The 12862-nt window shown below is 39.8% G+C and overlaps 1 non-coding gene across 1 annotated transcript; it reads right to left on the reverse strand.

Annotated features, from left to right (window-relative positions):
- Nucleotides 1-11468: 11468 nt before the first annotated feature.
- LOC128283024 (small nucleolar RNA R71) lies at nucleotides 11469-11575 on the reverse strand. Its single transcript, XR_008273369.1, has one exon. It is a non-coding gene; the product is annotated as a small nucleolar RNA R71 (small nucleolar RNA).
- Between the last annotated feature and the right edge of the window lie 1287 nt (nucleotides 11576-12862).

The following is a 12862-nucleotide window of genomic DNA, read 5'->3' on the forward strand; positions in this document are numbered from 1 at the left end:
AGGCGTTTGGGCTTTTCTAGACGAGGACGCGATCGACCCCGTGACCACACGAGTCACCTCGATCGCCGGTGGTGGAAATGATCGCGAAAGAGGGCGGAGTGTCCACATTGTGGCAAATGGCATTCGGGGAGCTGTTGGTTTCGTGATCGCTCCTGCTATAAGTGTGGATCGGCCGACCACTTTATGAAGGATTGCCCGGGATGCATGAGCAGAATGTAAGTCGAGTGCAAACCCGGTGCTACCATCGCCGAGGTAGGCCACCTAGAAATATGGGCAATGTCGGTGGCGGTCGAGAGGATCTAGAGATGTTACCATCGGATCGAGGCTCGTGCTCTGCTAGGACTTATGCCATACTGCACGCCTTGAGGATCTTTGCCTCTCCGGATGTTATTACCGGTACTTTCACTCTTTTCAATACAAATGTGATTGCTTTGATTGACCACGGTTCTACTCATTCATATATATGTGAAACCTTAGCATCCAATAAGACTTTGCCCATTGAGTCTCTTGAGTTTGTAATTCGGTGTCAAACCCTTGGGTCATTACGTGCTTGTCAACAAAGTGTGCAAGAAAAGTCCCCTAGTGTTCGAGGTTCTTGTTTTCCGGCGGACTTGATGCTTTTGCCGTTCGATGAGTTCGATGTTATTCTTGGTTTGGATTGGTTGACCATGCACGATGCGGTTGTAAATTGCAAGAGCAAGACTATCGATTTGAGGTGCGTGAATAATGAAATAATTCGGGTTGAGTCTACGGACTTAAAGGGTTGCCACCGTAAATATCGTGATGTTGGCCCGAAATATGTAAGAAAAGGGTGCGGCGTACCTTGCGTCGTGTTTCGATGACAAGGAATCGAAAAGAAACCCGAATCTGCGCCGTGGTTTGTGAATACCGGATGTTTTCCCTTGTGAATACCGGATGTTTTCCCGAAGAATTGCGGGTTTACCACTGTTCGGAAATAGAATTTGGCATCGAATTGGTACTGGTACCACTCCAATTCGATAGCTCCGTATCGTATGGCACCAACGGAATTAAAGGAGTTGAAAGCTCGGTTGCAAGAATTGGTGGATAGAGGTTTTGCTCGCCTGAGTTTTTCGCCTTGGGGTGCGCCAAGATTGTTCGTGAAGAAGAAGGATGGAACCATGCGGTACGTGCATCGACTATCGTCGACAATAAAGCGACGATAAAGAACAAATATTCATTGCCACGTATTGATGACTTGTTCGATCAAGCTGAAGGAGCCTCGGTGTTCTCGAAAATAGATTTGAGATCGGGTATTGAGTCGACCGAATAAAATTTCAGCCATACTTAATTGGAAGCCTCCAGAAATATTATTGAGGTTCGAGCTTTTGGGGCTTCTTAGGTTATTACCGATGATTTGTAAAGGCTTCTCAACGATAGCCACGCCGATGACGGCTTACTCCAAAAGGACGTTAAGTTCGAATGGACGAGAAATGCCAAAAAGTTTCGATCAATGAAAACTTATTTGATTGAAGCCCCAATTCTAGTGCAACCCGAGTCCGCAAGGAGTTTGTCATCTATAGCGACGCCTCTCTACTTGGGTTAGGTTGCGTATTAATGCAAGAAGGTCGAGTTGTGGCCTATCGTCGAGGCAATTAAAGCCACATGAGAAAAATTATCCGACTCATGATCTCGAATTGGCCGCCATCGTATTCGCCTTAAAGATTTGGCGACATTACTTATTTGGTGAAAGGTGCCATGTATACTCGGATCACAAAAGTCTCAAATATTTGATGACCCAAAGAGACTTAAATCTGCGACAAAGGCGTTGGCTCGAGTGTTAAAGGATTATGAGTGATCATTGACTATCACCGGGAAAGGCGAATGTGGTTGCGGATGCCTTGAGTCGTAAGTCGTTATTCACTTTACGACGATGAATGTGCACTTATGCATCCGATCCGACAGGTGTGTTAGTGGCTGAATTGAAAGCCAAACCATTATTGACACACCAAATTCGAGAAGCTCGAGAAAGTCGACGACGAGTTGGTTGCAAAACGGCTGCGTGTGTTCGAACAAGGACTCGGAGTTTCAAATCGACGATGACGATTGTTTGAGGTTCAAAAGTCGTCAGTGTGTCCCAAAGAATTGAACTCATTTCGATAATTCTGAATGAAGCCCATTGTAGCCGAATGGCAATCCACCCGGGAGTACGAGGATGTACAATGATTTGAAACGTCGGTTTTGGTGGCATGGTATGAAGCGAGACATCTCCGACTTTGTTTGAGATGTTTAATATGTCAACAAGTGAAAGCGAAACATCGGTGCCTTGAGTTACTTGACCAATCACGATACCCGAGTGGAAATGGGATCGAGTCACAATGGACTTTGTATCCGGACCGCCATTGTCGACAAGTAAGAAGGATGCGGTTTGGGTCGTGGTAGATCGATTGACTAAGTCGGCCCACTTTGTCCCGTCGTCGGACTTTTCAATGGACAAATTAGCTGAATTGTACGTTTCTCAAATTGTGAGATTACACGGGGTGCCTATTTCCATCGTGTCGGATAGAGATCCGAGATTTACCTCGCGATTTTGGAAAAAGTTGCAAGAAGCTTTGGGTACCAAGTTGCATTTCAGCACCGCCTTTCACCCCCAAACCGATGGTCAATCCGGCGGATAATTCGATACTTGAGGATATGTTAAGATGTTGCGTCCTCGAGTTTAGTGGTTCATGGGAGCGGTATTTGCCGTTGATTGAATTCGCTTACAACAACGACTTTCAATCAAGTATTAAGATGGCACCCTACGAGGCCTTGTGCGATCGTAAATGCCGTACACCATTGTTTTGGACCGAGCTCGGTGAAAGCAAGATTTTCGGTGGATTTGATTAGGGATGCTGAGCGAAAAGTGAAAGTAATCCGTGAAAGTCTGAAGATAGCCTCCGATCGTCGAAGTCGTCGCGGATCTGAAGCGTAAGGATATCGAGTATCGGTGGGTGATAAAGTGTTTCTCAAGGTATCGCCTTGGAAAAAGATACTCGAGTTCGGTAGTAAGGGCAAGTTGAGCCGAGGTTCATTGGGCCATATGAGATATCGAGCGAGTCGGTCCGGTGGCAAATCGTTTGATTTTGCCCCGAACTCAAAAGGTTCACGATGTCTTTCACGTTTCGATGCTTGACGCTATAGATCCGATCCATCGCACGTGATTAGTCCATCGAAATTGAAATTCAAGCTAATATGAGTTATGAGGAAGAACCGATTCGTATCCTATCACGAAGTGAAAGAGTTATGCGAAACAAGCGGGTTCCGCTAGTGAAAGTGTTATGGCTCAAGCACGGGATAGAAGAAGCTACTTGGGAGACCGAGAACTCTATGAAAGAGCGATATCCAAGCCTATTTACGGTAAGATTTTCGGGGACGAAAATTTCTTAAGTGGGGGAGAGTTGTGACAGCCCAAAATTGACCCTAGTCGGAAGGTGGTCTCGGGACCACAAAACCGAGGCATAAAAATAATTTAAAATTTATTTCGATGCCTATAATATGTGTGTATTCATGTATGACATTTTTTGATGATTGGTTTAATGTTATAAAGGTGAATTTCACTAGAAAGGACCTAGTAGTGAACTTTGAAAGTATGATGGGGAAATGTGTGATGACTAATTAAAGCATGCATGCAAAATAATGGACTTGCATGTCAAATTCCCCCTTTTATAGGTGGTGGCCGGCCATGACAAGGGAGGATGGGCTAAACATGTCATGAAACATGTTTTGTTGGTGCATTAGGGTGAAATAATAAACAAAGGTGTATGGGTGATAAAAAAATGAAAAAAAAAATGTGTGTGAGTGTGGTAATCCCCCCCCTTGCCGTGACTTGAGAAAGAGGGAAGAAAAAATTTTTGTTCTGTTCATCCTTTCTCATCCTTTTTGGCCGAAAATCATAAGGGGAAGAAAGAGGATTTTTGCTTCATGCTTGGTTTAGAAGAGATCTAGAAGGTGATTTGGCTAAATTGGCATCAAGATTAAGGTATGTATGAGGTTGTGTTAGGAGTTTCATGCATGTTTTGGTTGCTAACTTGATGTGCATGTTAGCCATGGCTCAAATCTTTGTTATGCCATGGAAATGGTATTTGGCCAAAGTTGTTATGGTGATAAAGCCATTGCATGCTAAGTGTGAAGCTTGATGATGATGCATGCAATGATGGATTGTCTACTCTTGAGTAAGATTTTGAGTTTTCTTTTTGTGTTTAACCATGATTGAAGTTGAAAGGAGCATGATTGTCATATTCGGCCATGATGCATTCATGAGCATGGTTCATGCTTCTTGCATGTTAGTTAAAATTTGTATTTTGGATGGCTATGGACACCTTGAAATTGGCCATGCTCATATATGTATATATATGTTTGCACATGATGTTTTGGCTATGAAGTAAGTGATGAATATATTGGTTTAAAGAAGAAGATGTTGAGGAATGCTTGTGAAATTGCAAGCACAATTCGGCCTAGCACACATATAAGTGCTTGATGCTATATTATAAGTTTTGGGCCACAATGTGCAAAGCATTAACTAGTAAAATGCATGCTGTTTTGTGAGGTATTAAGTGCAAAATTGGCCTCAACATGTACATGAATATTCGGCCTTGGGTAGCCTATTGAAGGCGTTAGCATTTCCTTGATGCTCGAATAAATTGTATTGAATTGCTCGATGTAGTATAAAATGTGCATGACCATTGTGTATTCAAGCTAAAGGGTGGCCATATGACCATTTAAACTCCTTGTCATATTCGGCCATAAGATAGCACAATGAGGTTTTAATAAATTGAATTTGTTTGAATTAGCTCAAGAGCTAAGAGGGCCACAATTGGACAAGGGGAAGGAAAAAGTGATCGAATAGCCGTAAAAGCCGTTCGACAACATCCGAGGTAAGTCCTCAAGAAGTGACCTTACTTGAATTATGTGAGATGAAATATGGATGTGTATGATTATTAATTATGTGTGTATGAGTATTTGAATTCCACGGGCTAAGTCCCAAGGCGAATATGCTAATGATTATAATTGTATTTGAGCCTTAATAACTAAAATGAAATATGTATGTCCAATGATTATTGATGTATGTGTGCATGAGAAATTGAATGATATCCGGGCTAAGCCCCGAAGACAATTATGCTGAAAATTTTATCCGGGTTAAGACCCGAAGGCAATTGTGCTAGTAGCTATATCCGGGCTTAGACCCGAAGGCATTCGTGCAAGTTGTTAAATCCGGGCTAAGACCCGAAGGCATTTGTGCAAATCGTGATATCTGGTTAAGTCCGTAGGCCTTGGTGCGGGTTACCATAACCGGCTATGTCCCAAGGCGATTGAGCAGTAGCGACATCCGGATAAACTCCGAAGGTATGTGATTTGAAAATTATAAGCTTGCTGGAAAATTTCAGCTAATGCACTTGTGAAATTTCCCAATGACAAGGTAAGTGCGGTGTGTGCTTCGCGCGCTAGGAGTAAGAGCGTATGAATATCCGCTCCTATGATGGAGCGAGATATCGGCCTTAATGAAGCCGTTATTTGTGTATGAACATAAGAATTGGGATGGTGAAGTAAGTATGATTATGTGAATGTGCACTAATGAAATGATGCATTTGGCTATGTGAATGTATTGCTTTAATTAAAGCTGATTATATTCCTTGAGACTTACTAAGCATAAAAATGCTTAACCCGTTGCTTTGGCCCTCTGTTTTATAGATTTCGCTCGATAGCAATCGGATTCGGGATCAATAAAGTCGAAGTCATCCACACTATCCATGCCTCTATTTTGGTATAAATTTTGGTTGAACTTTGAAATGGCATGTATAGGACTACCCCTTGTTGGTTGAATATGTTGTGATGTATATATGTACGGCCATGCGAAAATGGCTCGTAAAAGTGAAGCATCGACTTAGACTAATTGTGGTTTGTATATATATATTTGGTGTCATGATGTGGCTATGGCTTGGAAATGGGAATGTTGGTCACATGATCAGCCATTGGCATGGTTAAAATGATCATATATGAACCTATGTATGGCAAGACTAGTTGGTTCATGGAGACTACCAAATAGGTAAGACCTACCTTAAAAACAGATGCTGCCAGCTGCAGTGACGTGAATGTGAAAAATCACCAAAATTCGTAGGAATGGAATTAAATAGTGAATAAGCTATGTAAATGAACCTTGATGAGTCTATTTTCATATGGAAGAAACGAAATGGTCATAGGAGCTACATGTTAAGAGATATTGAAGCTATTGTGAAACAGGGCCAGAACGGTTTCTGGGTCCCCTGTCGCAACTTTAAAAATTCACTATAAATTATCCAGAAAGAATTAGGAGACATACCTTATATGTACAGATTCCATTTTGAGTATAATTTCATTAGAAACAAACGGCACCAGAATTAAAGTCCTGTACAGTGAGATATTCAACTTGTAACGCGCGAAGGTCAGAGCAGTCGATCCCTGTAACAAGGGTGATTTTAACTATTAAACTGTACTAGTTGGCTCGACCAAAAATTCTATAAATAAATCCATGGATGGATATATGAGTCTAAATTCAGGGAAAATTTACGAAACCAGTTTCCGAGTTGTGAAACTCGAGATATGATTTTTAAGGCGACGGTGACGCAGTCTTCCAGCCTGACTGGAAATGTCAAATTGGTGGGCAAAACATGTGAACTTGGCTTGTTAACCCCTCGTGTCCGACACCGGCAATGGTCTCGGGTTCGGGGTGTTACAAGAACAGATCAAAATAGATATATCATGCTTATGCAGAAACCCAACCATATCCAACCACATACACCCTCATACCATCCTTTCGCCATGTGGGGAGACTACTTGACCCAACCAACCGCTACACGCCACAGAAATATGTAGCATGGCTGCGGATCTGAAAAATGTGATGGAGTCACGGATCTGAGATATTTTGTGGCGGTGCCACCGAAACAGATATATGTGGCGGGGCCACGAGCAGAATAATTTGTGGCATAGCCACCGGGCGCTTCCTCCATAATATAACCCATGTCCCCATGCAACAGATATACATTCATGGCATACATCATACAGATTTAATTCATCATGCTTTTCAGACAAAATTAACCCTAGGGGTATAAAGGTCATTTTACATACATAGGGGTATTATGGTAATTTTGCATACATAGGGGTATTATGGTAATTTTGCATACATAGGGGTATAATAGTACATCTAACTATTTCTAAGGTTACCATGCATATCATAGCCATTACGTTTAGCCAGAAACACTTACCGAGTGTTCTTACCGAATTGGGCCCGTTGGCCCATTAACCCAGTTTTGGCCCATTAAGCCCAAAATATTAAAATGTACGAAATTGCGCGTACTGCAGTTTTATCACTTTTGATTACCAGTAATAATTACCCATGCGTCTTACGAGCATTCGCACACTCGCAAGGGCCCAAAATACCGGCTTTTCGGCATTTCGGCTTTTCGGCTTTTACCGATCTAGCCTATGAGAGGGTGTCAGTTACATACCTGTTTTTGGGATTTCCTCGACGAGATCTACACACGAACTGCCTACAATCGAATCACTTAATATTACTCCAAATATCGAAATAAAATTGAGTATATAGTCCCTTACCACATTCGGCCAAACATGCCTAAAACCCTTATTGGTCTTACCTTACTGCCGAACTATGGTTAACTCCCAAGATCCGATCGTTCCACCTGTCCAAGCCCTTGATCAACCGCCTCTAACTCACGCTATTACCAAAACAAAATAGTTATTACGACCCCTCAGGGTTACAAGTCCAAATCGACAATCTCCCTAACTTTTAGGGATTTCGGCTTTTCCTAAAATATGTAAGAAGACTAAGTTTTGGAGAAGACTTACCACCGATTCCTTAGTGAATGATTCCAATGAGTTTCCCACTCGATCCCGATGTAGATCTAAGCCCTCAGATGATAACAAAAGTCGATCTTTCAGTGACTTCAATATTCGGCCAAGTCCCTTTTAATGTGGGGTTTTTGGCTTTTTGCAACTTGTGTTTAGAAAGGTAAAACGAGAGGGTTTTGCTATGGTCTTGTCGTCCAAACTTGAGGTTTTAGAGGGCTGATGAATCGGCAACAAATGATGAAGAGAAGAGATGTGGTTTTGGTTATAAGAAATCGAAACAAAAAGAATCAAGCTTTCGGGATTTCGGCTTTTGTATATAAGACTGAAGAACAATGATAAGAACGTGGAGATGAATAGAATAATGGAAGGATTCGGCTATGGGGAAAGAAGAAGGAAGATAGATGGAGAGAAAAAAGAAAAGAAAAGAAAGGAAGAGAAGGAAGAATGGTCAGAAAAGAAAAAAAACGGCACAAACACTTCCAAATACCGAATTTATACCTAGCTTTTGACCTAGCCGAAATTTTCCCCCCTAAAGAAACCCTTGGCCGGCCAACTCTTTCTCCCCAAGAGTCCACTATTTGGCCAACACCATCCTCCTTGATCAGCTCCTAAATCCTCTCCCTTATCCCCTCCTTACTCAATCTCCTGAGCAATTCAAACTCCTCCTGACAGACTTTTACTTCAGTTCCATTACTTACCTTTTCTGTTCATAAAAATTAATCCCTTGTTTTTGCTATCAATGTGACTTGAACCTGGGTCCTCCCCAAGCTTCCACACGCCACTTATAGCCTTCCCTGTGGCGTCACATGCCACTTCACCACTTGCTTCCTTGTGATCCATTTTTCACAAATAATTCCTAAAAGCCCAATTTATCAGAACCCCTTTCTCTTATAGAATTAAATTTAATTAAAACTACCGGGTTTTATCCTAAGCTTGGGCCTTCTAGAGGCCCACCAACATGATTAATCCTACACATAACAAATGAACACGAAATTTTAAATTTTACAACTTTTACGAAATTCCGAAAATTGAGGCGTTACAGTTGAGGCAAAAATAGATTTAATTATTATTAGTAGTATTATTATAACTATATTATTATTATTATTAAATAAATTAAAATGAAGCCAAATGTGTGGTAATAATGTCATACATGTGTAATTAAAATAAGCATACAATTGTAAATTATAGATTTAATTTGTTTATTAATTAAGCATAAGATATTTATATTTATTATTTATCATTAGTAAATTAAAAGATATTTATTAGATAAATAATTAAATTATGAGATTTTGTATAATAAAAAATTGAATAATGACAATTGTAATAAAAATATTGGTACATTTGTAATAAATAGATATATGTACACTTGTTATCAAATAATTTATTTATTTAATATTAAAGTAATAGATAATTAGATTAAATTATATTATTGTTAATTAAATAATTAAATTATAAGATTGTTGTGTGAAAAATAAAATAAATGATGACAATTGTATGGTATTGATGGTGTACATTTGTATATATATGATCAAATACTTAATAGATGATAAACCATAATTTAAACATATTATTATCCCATGCTCAACACTTTTTTTTGGATGAATTATCCTTAGATTTGGTGAATTCGATGCTCCTAATCCTTTAATTTCATATTTTATACTTTAGAGAGCATAGGAGGGCAAAAAGAGCGAGAAATGGGCTGAAAACGGAGAAAATGGACCCACATGGAAAATCAACACGGCCTGGACTTCCTCACATGGGTAAGCCACATGCCCGTGTCCATTTTGCAGGATCAAAGCACGACTTACACGGGTAGACTACACGCCCGTGCCTATTTAACAGCCTTAACCACGATCTGGAGCAATCGCATACGGGCGTGTCACACGGGCGTGTCCCTGTCGAGCCCAAGTATAGTCCTATTCAGAAAAGGCCACTTTTGAGGGCTCTTAGGCATTCTAAAGCCTATTTAAACACCTGAGGAGGCACTTAGGAAGACACACGAAGTAGGAAGCAAGGAATTACTCGAAGAAAGTCGATTGATCCATCTCAGAAGCCGGATTATTCATCAAGATTGAAGATCTCCCTTCAATTTCCATTCAGGAGTTTTGGGTTTTCTTTATGTTTTGTATTCATTATTCTTCTGAGATGTTTTCTTTTATAATTATGAACTAAACCCCCTAAATACCTAAGGGGAATGAAACCTAAGACAGATCTTGTTATTATTATCTGAATTATATGATAAATAATTGACTTGTTCTTAATTATGTGTTCTTAATTCTTGTCTTAATATACCAGGAATATTGATTCGAGTTAATGCGCTTATTCAGAGTAAATTTGTCATAATTAAGCGGAGTGGTTGCACGGCTAGAGATAAAGTGACAAGATTTTGCCAGATTAGGGTGAAACCTAATAAGGGGATCCATAGATCGAGTTAATGCAACACTAGGACGTTAATTAGAAAAAGATTTCAATTAATCAACCTAGGGTTAGACGTTATTAGTCTCGAGAGAGATAATAATATAACTTAGGATTTCTACGAATCAAGTCAAATGAATAAATCGTCTGATTTAGAGTCAAATAACAAGTGAAGTCTAGGTAGATTTTTCCTTAGGTATTGTCTTAAGCAATCAAATTTTCTAAAAGTATTTTCCCCAACTTTCTATCTTTGCACCCTTAATTTAGTTAATTAGTTTTGATAAACAAATCCCTTAATTTTTAGGCTAGATAATAAAAAAAAAAGTAATTACTTGTACTCCTGGTTCCTTTGGGTTGGACAATCCGGTCTTGCTAAAGCTATACTACTGTTCGATAGGTACACTTGCCTTCATCGTGATAATAGTTGGTTTCAAGAACGATCATTTATAAATTATATAAAACTTATCGCAAATATCACGAATCAAGTTTTTGGTGCCGTTTCTGGGGAACTAAGATATTAAGAACATTCGATTTTTATTACTTTAGCCATTTTACTTTATTTGCAATTTAAATTTTTATTTTCTTTTCTAATTTTTCTTTTATTCACTCCTGGCAGGTTTTTATAGTGTATGACTAGAAGAAACCCGTCGGGACCATTACTGTTTGATAGTGAGATTGATCACACAGTTCGCAGAAATCGAAGAGAAATAAGGTGAAGCTTAAGATACACAGAGGAAGAGCAAGAGGACGATACTTCAACCACAACCGAGGAGATGGCTGAAAACCGGGAAAATCCGCTACCTCCTGTGATTGCCGCTGATCCAGTAAATCAGAATCCTACTCTACACACTATGTAAGATTATGCTAAACCTACTTTAACAGGAACTGAGTCAAGTATAGTTAGACCTGCTGTTGCTGCAAATAATTTTGAACTGAAACCTAACACAATTCAAATGATACAGCAATTTGTTCAGTTTGATGGTTTGTAGGATGAGGATCCAAACAACCACTTGGCAAGTTTTCTAGAGTTTTGCGATACATTTAAAATCAATGGCGTTTCTGATGATGCCATTCGCCTTCGGTTATTTCCTTTTTCATTGAGGAACAAAGCTAAACAGTGGTTGAACTCGTTACCACGAGGGTCAATCACTACTTGGGAACAAATGACCGAAAATTTTTTATTAAAATATTTTTCGTCAGCTAAAACAGCCAAATTACGTAATGATATCTCTTCTTTTGTGCAGATGGATTTAGAAACACTTTATGATGCATGGGAGAGATACAAGGACCATTTGAGAAGGTGCCCTCACCATGGGTTACCACTCTGGCTACAGGTTCAAATATTTCACAATGGCCTGAATCCTTCGACTAGACAGATGATTGATGCAGCTACTGGAGGAACTATCAATAATAAGACACCTTAGGAGGCTTATGAATTTATAGAAGAGATTTCACTGAATAATTATCAGTGGCAAGTCATGAGGACAATGCCGATGAAAGCAGCCGACATTTTTAACGTTGATTCGGTCACCATGCGCTCTAATCAGGTAGAACTTTTGAATAGAAAAATTGGCGGTTTTCTTGGTTCTTCACAGGTTCACCCAGTAATGCAATGCAATGCAATGCAATGCAAGTGGAGGAGGATTGAGCAATTCAGAATACCTATCCTATGGCCACAACATGGAAAACGAGCAATTAAATTATATGGGTAATAACCCTCGACCTCAAAATAATCCTTATAGTAACACTTACAATGCAGGATGGAGGAACCACCCAAATTTCTCATTGCGAGGCCAAGGGAATCAGAGACCACCACCACCTCCAGGTTTCCAACAACAACCTTACTAGCAAGAGAAAAAGCCGAACCTTGAGGCGATGCTAAAAAAATTTATCTCGGTGTCAGAAACTCATTTCCAGAATACTGAGACAGCACTTAAAAATCGACAAGTGTCGATCTAAGGGTTCAAAAATCAGATAGGCTAGCTCGCTAAATTGATATCTAAACGAATACAAGGTAGCCTGCCGAGTAACACTGAATCTAACCCAAGGGAGCAACTCAATGCGATTTCCATTCAAGATGAGGAAGGGTTAGTTACATCTGAACCAGAACCGAGGGAAGAAACTGTGGTAAGTAAAGGTAAAGGTGAGGTAGACCACAGCAAGCAGAAACCGGTAAATAAAGAGTACAAACCACGAGTGCCATACCCAAATGCGACAAGGAAAGACCATACAGATGAACAATTTGGTAAATTCCTTAAACTATTAAAGAAATTACACATTAACTTACCGTATATTGAAGCCCTTTCACAGATGCCAAATGCAGTCAAATTTTTAAAGGAGCTTTTAGCAAATAAGCGGAAGTTGGATGAAATGTCGCATGTGGAGCTAAACGCAGTTTGCTCAGCTATTCTACAGAATAAGCTGCCCAACAAATTAAAAGATCTAGGGAGTTTTACAATTCCTTGTTTAATTGGTAGCTTAGATGTTAATAATGCTTTGGCTGATTTAGGGGCTAGCATCAATGTCATGCCTTACAAAATGTTTAAGCAACTAGGTCTTAGGAAACCCAAACAAACTAGGATGAGTATTCAATTAGCTGATAAAA

The sequence above is a fragment of the Gossypium arboreum genome, chromosome 10 (assembly GCF_025698485.1).
Source record: "Gossypium arboreum isolate Shixiya-1 chromosome 10, ASM2569848v2, whole genome shotgun sequence".
Taxonomy (NCBI): Eukaryota; Viridiplantae; Streptophyta; class Magnoliopsida; order Malvales; family Malvaceae; genus Gossypium; species Gossypium arboreum.